Raw genomic sequence first — 7,122 nt, forward strand, 5'->3', positions numbered from 1 at the left:
CCTGTCACAGAGGCGGCTATTGCTTCCAGGCGTCCGTGGAAACCCTAAAATTAGTATCTGTGGGCGGTGGCCCTTGCTTGAAAATAGAAATAGTAATTAGTAATAGTATTCGGAAATATCTAATCACGATATAAAGCTCTTTATTCTACTCAAACGTTCGAATGTAAGCGCACGCATGATCAATTGTGTTGTTGGGTGTCCAATCCTTATTTGGACAACTCAGCCGCGCAGTTTTAACACACAGTTAATTGCAAACGGGTACAAAGCCGTCGGCATTTGGAGTGGGGGCCATCCCCAAGCCCCCTGAGTCCGTCGATTGGACACCAAACACAACTGCCAGCCAGCTCCCACGAGCCGCCTCTGACGTGTCACATGATCATCTTAAACATATGTTGATCTCATTAATCTGGCCTTGTCAGTGATGTGGAGAAATCAATGAGAAAAGACAATTTTTTCTTGAGAAAAACAATGGATCTCATTAACCTTGTCAGTGATGTTATGGTCCTTGCCGAAACGAAAACCTTGTTATGACGAGCCAGTTTGTATAGTTTGTATAAAAAGAAACAATAGCTCGTGTTCATATTGACACATTCTCAATCCAAGAAGACCAACGAGATGAACTCTACCAACAACAATGATGATTCTGTTTTCAATACATGCAGCTGCACTGAAGAATGCCCTTACAAAATACCACATCTTTGACCAGAGTTCCTTCTCACGGATTAAAAAATAACGATCAGTAAAGTGTTTTGACCTTAGCACTGCCATTAGTATCTAAGGAAAACGAACAGGTGTCGATGGAGAAACAAATGTGAAAAGAGCAAAAACATTTCACAATATAATGGCGTGTTATATGTTATACATAGCTTAATTTACAAGATCAATTCATCGCAGCTCGGCGCGGCACAGTAGCGCATCTCGCCGATCTAGCAAGAGAAGCCTCATTGAGTGCGCGGCGCGGCACAGTAATGCATCGAGCTACAATGCATAGCTAACTAAAAGGTCGCTAGTACATATTAACTTTTATATAGTGTAGCGACCTATCAGGTCTACACTGGTTTGGCAACAATAATTGGCATATTTTCAGTCACGAAATTTAAATTTAATTAAGAGGAAGTGTGTAACTTGTAAACGAGTCCGCTCGCGCACAGTGCAGTAGCGAAACGTACGTAACTGTGGGCCGCCCCTCGCTATATTTTTGCAGCCCCCTGTCCAGTGTCCATATTTAATATCATAACTCAGCGCGCGCTACTTCGTAGCACTTACCTATAATATTTCGAGAAGAAAGCGGCGCGCGCCGCGCTATAATTCGATGAAATTTAAACAAGTAACATCCGTCAACCACGCCCCCCTCCTCAATTTTTTTAAATATCTTCATTTTAGACTTTAGCTTAGACAATACGGTTGTAAAATATTTGTTTGAGTGTATTTTAGAGCAAAACGCGCATTTTGCTAGTACTACACAGGATCGAGGAGCAAATTGCAAAGAAACTGCCACAAACTGCTACAAACTGCTACTAACTGCTACAAACTGGCACTAACTGCCACAAACTGCTACTAACTGCTGCAATCTCGCCCACGCATTCGCTTAACGGGTGATACTCGTAAAATATCCCAGGAACCCTGACCGGATGGGGCTTAACTTTGAAAGTAAAAGAGTTGGAGACTTCCGGTTTTTTGTAACATGTTCCTCTTTTAAAAGTAACGTTACCTCTCCAGGAGGAAAATTCAAGACAACGTAATTGTTGAGTTATCTCAAAATCTCCAGAAAAGTCCCCTTTCGGGCCGATCAAAAGTTTGCAACTTTAACTTTGCGGATTCCTGTACTCTGGTTGGCTGAATTGTGTCACGTGGTAGCTGCTTGAACATTGGAAAGCGCCACGCGTGCAAATCATGCTTGTTGTTGCGCGCGAGGTCAAGCCGTCTGTTTAAATTAAACCAACTCTAGTACCACCACCAGCCGGTAACTTTTCCTGGGTAAGAAGTAACCAATTAGGGCTACTAAGTGCCGAACACAAGGATATTTCGTATTCGGATCATATGCCTGCAGGCTGTCTGTCGCTTAAGACCATGGTCGCTCTTAACTGAGCGGTAAGTGACGTTAAGTGAGACCGTGAGCACCACTTCTTGCCAATTTGCTTTTGAATTACGGCCCAATCATGAAGTTAAACAGTACAAGTTGTGTTTTAACGGCAAAATACAGCGAATTCTAGCCCTTGAAAGTTGTAGGTTTGGAAGATCAATACGGCTGCTTTAATTCTTAAAAGTCTTAAGTTAGAACGGCCAAAACACCCTACTCGGCGTCCCCAGGAACCCTGACCGGATGGGGCTTAACTTTGAAAGTAAAAGAGTTGGAGACTTCCGGTTTTTTGTAACATGTTCCTCTTTTAAAAGTAACGTTACCTCTCCAGGAGGAAAATTCAAGACAACGTAATTGTTGAGTTATCTCAAAATCTCCAGAAAAGTCCCCTTTCGGGCCGATCAAAAGTTTGCAACTTTAACTTTGCGGATTCCTGTACTCTGGTTGGCTGAATTGTGTCACGTGGTAGCTGCTTGAACATTGGAAAGCGCCACGCGTGCAAATCATGCTTGTTGTTGCGCGCGAGGTCAAGCCGTCTGTTTAAATTAAACCAACTCTAGTACCACCACCAGCCGGTAACTTTTCCTGGGTAAGAAGTAACCAATTAGGGCTACTAAGTGCCGAACACAAGGATATTTCGTATTCGGATCATATGCCTGCAGGCTGTCTGTCGCTTAAGACCATGGTCGCTCTTAACTGAGCGATAAGTGACGTTAAGTGAGACCGTGAGCACCACTTCTTGCCAATTTGCTTTTGAATTACGGCCCAATCATGAAGTTAAACAGTACAAGTTGTGTTTTAACGGCAAAATACAGCGAATTCTAGCCCTTGAAAGTTGTAGGTTTGGAAGATCAATACGGCTGCTTTAATTCTTAAAAGTCTTAAGTTAGAACGGCCAAAACACCCTACTCGGCGTCAGCCAGCTGCACCCAGGAACCCTGACCGGATGGGGCTTAACTTTGAAAGTAAAAGAGTTGGAGACTTCCGGTTTTTTGTAACATGTTCCTCTTTTAAAAGTAACGTTACCTCTCCAGGAGGAAAATTCAAGACAACGTAATTGTTGAGTTATCTCAAAATCTCCAGAAAAGTCCCCTTTCGGGCCGATCAAAAGTTTGCAACTTTAACTTTGCGGATTCCTGTACTCTGGTTGGCTGAATTGTGTCACGTGGTAGCTGCTTGAACATTGGAAAGCGCCACGCGTGCAAATCATGCTTGTTGTTGCGCGCGAGGTCAAGCCGTCTGTTTAAATTAAACCAACTCTAGTACCACCACCAGCCGGTAACTTTTCCTGGGTAAGAAGTAACCAATTAGGGCTACTAAGTGCCGAACACAAGGATATTTCGTATTCGGATCATATGCCTGCAGGCTGTCTGTCGCTTAAGACCATGGTCGCTCTTAACTGAGCGGTAAGTGACGTTAAGTGAGACCGTGAGCACCACTTCTTGCCAATTTGCTTTTGAATTACGGCCCAATCATGAAGTTAAACAGTACAAGTTGTGTTTTAACGGCAAAATACAGCGAATTCTAGCCCTTGAAAGTTGTAGGTTTGGAAGATCAATACGGCTGCTTTAATTCTTAAAAGTCTTAAGTTAGAACGGCCAAAACACCCTACTCGGCGTCAGCCAGCTGCACCCAGGAACCCTGACCGGATGGGGCTTAACTTTGAAAGTAAAAGAGTTGGAGACTTCCGGTTTTTTGTAACATGTTCCTCTTTTAAAAGTAACGTTACCTCTCCAGGAGGAAAATTCAAGACAACGTAATTGTTGAGTTATCTCAAAATCTCCAGAAAAGTCCCCTTTCGGGCCGATCAAAAGTTTGCAACTTTAACTTTGCGGATTCCTGTACTCTGGTTGGCTGAATTGTGTCACGTGGTAGCTGCTTGAACATTGGAAAGCGCCACGCGTGCAAATCATGCTTGTTGTTGCGCGCGAGGTCAAGCCGTCTGTTTAAATTAAACCAACTCTAGTACCACCACCAGCCGGTAACTTTTCCTGGGTAAGAAGTAACCAATTAGGGCTACTAAGTGCCGAACACAAGGATATTTCGTATTCGGATCATATGCCTGCAGGCTGTCTGTCGCTTAAGACCATGGTCGCTCTTAACTGAGCGATAAGTGACGTTAAGTGAGACCGTGAGCACCACTTCTTGCCAATTTGCTTTTGAATTACGGCCCAATCATGAAGTTAAACAGTACAAGTTGTGTTTTAACGGCAAAATACAGCGAATTCTAGCCCTTGAAAGTTGTAGGTTTGGAAGATCAATACGGCTGCTTTAATTCTTAAAAGTCTTAAGTTAGAACGGCCAAAACACCCTACTCGGCGTCAGCCAGCTGCACCCAGGAACCCTGACCGGATGGGGCTTAACTTTGAAAGTAAAAGAGTTGGAGACTTCCGGTTTTTTGTAACATGTTCCTCTTTTAAAAGTAACGTTACCTCTCCAGGAGGAAAATTCAAGACAACGTAATTGTTGAGTTATCTCAAAATCTCCAGAAAAGTCCCCTTTCGGGCCGATCAAAAGTTTGCAACTTTAACTTTGCGGATTCCTGTACTCTGGTTGGCTGAATTGTGTCACGTGGTAGCTGCTTGAACATTGGAAAGCGCCACGCGTGCAAATCATGCTTGTTGTTGCGCGCGAGGTCAAGCCGTCTGTTTAAATTAAACCAACTCTAGTACCACCACCAGCCGGTAACTTTTCCTGGGTAAGAAGTAACCAATTAGGGCTACTAAGTGCCGAACACAAGGATATTTCGTATTCGGATCATATGCCTGCAGGCTGTCTGTCGCTTAAGACCATGGTCGCTCTTAACTGAGCGGTAAGTGACGTTAAGTGAGACCGTGAGCACCACTTCTTGCCAATTTGCTTTTGAATTACGGCCCAATCATGAAGTTAAACAGTACAAGTTGTGTTTTAACGGCAAAATACAGCGAATTCTAGCCCTTGAAAATTGTAGGTTTGGAAGATCAATACGGCTGCTTTAATTCTTAAAAGTCTTAAGTTAGAACGGCCAAAACACCCTACTCGGCGTCAACCAGCTGCACCCAGGAACCCTGACCGGATGGGGCTTAACTTTGAAAGTAAAAGAGTTGGAGACTTCCGGTTTTTTGTAACATGTTCCTCTTTTAAAAGTAACGTTACCTCTCCAGGAGGAAAATTCAAGACAACGTAATTGTTGAGTTATCTCAAAATCTCCAGAAAAGTCCCCTTTCGGGCCGATCAAAAGTTTGCAACTTTAACTTTGCGGATTCCTGTACTCTGGTTGGCTGAATTGTGTCACGTGGTAGCTGCTTGAACATTGGAAAGCGCCACGCGTGCAAATCATGCTTGTTGTTGCGCGCGAGGTCAAGCCGTCTGTTTAAATTAAACCAACTCTAGTACCACCACCAGCCGGTAACTTTTCCTGGGTAAGAAGTAACCAATTAGAGCTACTAAGTGCCGAACACAAGGATATTTCGTATTCGGATCATATGCCTGCAGGCTGTCTGTCGCTTAAGACCATGGTCGCTCTTAACTGAGCGGTAAGTGACGTTAAGTGAGACCGTGAGCACCACTTCTTGCCAATTTGCTTTTGAATTACGGCCCAATCATGAAGTTAAACAGTACAAGTTGTGTTTTAACGGCAAAATACAGCGAATTCTAGCCCTTGAAAGTTGTAGGTTTGGAAGATCAATACGGCTGCTTTAATTCTTAAAAGTCTTAAGTTAGAACGGCCAAAACACCCTACTCGGCGTCAACCAGCTGCACCCAGGAACCCTGACCGGATGGGGCTTAACTTTGAAAGTAAAAGAGTTGGAGACTTCCGGTTTTTTGTAACATGTTCCTCTTTTAAAAGTAACGTTACCTCTCCAGGAGGAAAATTCAAGACAACGTAATTGTTGAGTTATCTCAAAATCTCCAGAAAAGTCCCCTTTCGGGCCGATCAAAAGTTTGCAACTTTAACTTTGCGGATTCCTGTACTCTGGTTGGCTGAATTGTGTCACGTGGTAGCTGCTTGAACATTGGAAAGCGCCACGCGTGCAAATCATGCTTGTTGTTGCGCGCGAGGTCAAGCCGTCTGTTTAAATTAAACCAACTCTAGTACCACCACCAGCCGGTAACTTTTCCTGGGATCTGTTCCATATATTGGAACCGTCGACGAGTCCAACTCGGCGCACGTCCTGGTAGGTTATAAACCTACAAGCATTCGCGCGCCGTTTGCAGCAGTTAGTAGCAGTTTGTAGTATAGCAGTCAGTGCCAGTTTGTAGCAGTTAGTGCCAGTTTGCGGCAGTTTGTAGCAGTTGCGCGCGGCGTGCGTTGCGCAGTAAAGACACGAGCGCGACTGCTACAAACTGCTAGTAGTATTTGTGTTGATTGTTATTATTAACTATTAATTAAGTTACGTTAGGTTGAAATATTTGCTTAAAACACTACTAAATGTTGTTTTTAAATATTCCCAGGAACCCTGACCGGATGGGGCTTAACTTTGAAAGTAAAAGAGTTGGAGACTTCCGGTTTTTTGTAACATGTTCCTCTTTTAAAAGTAACGTTACCTCTCCAGGAGGAAAATTCAAGACAACGTAATTGTTGAGTTATCTCAAAATCTCCAGAAAAGTCCCCTTTCGGGCCGATCAAAAGTTTGCAACTTTAACTTTGCGGATTCCTGTACTCTGGTTGGCTGAATTGTGTCACGTGGTAGCTGCTTGAACATTGGAAAGCGCCACGCGTGCAAATCATGCTTGTTGTTGCGCGCGAGGTCAAGCCGTCTGTTTAAATTAAACCAACTCTAGTACCACCACCAGCCGGTAACTTTTCCTGGGTAAGAAGTAACCAATTAGGGCTACTAAGTGCCGAACACAAGGATATTTCGTATTCGGATCATATGCCTGCAGGCTGTCTGTCGCTTAAGACCATGGTCGCTCTTAACTGAGCGGTAAGTGACGTTAAGTGAGACCGTGAGCACCACTTCTTGCCAATTTGCTTTTGAATTACGGCCCAATCATGAAGTTAAACAGTACAAGTTGTGTTTTAACGGCAAAATACAGCGAATTCTAGCCCTTGAAAATTG

The sequence above is a fragment of the Bolinopsis microptera genome, chromosome 2, assembly GCF_026151205.1.
Source record: "Bolinopsis microptera isolate Bmic1 chromosome 2, MBARI_Bmic_1.0, whole genome shotgun sequence".
Lineage (NCBI taxonomy): Eukaryota > Metazoa > Ctenophora > Tentaculata > Lobata > Bolinopsidae > Bolinopsis > Bolinopsis microptera.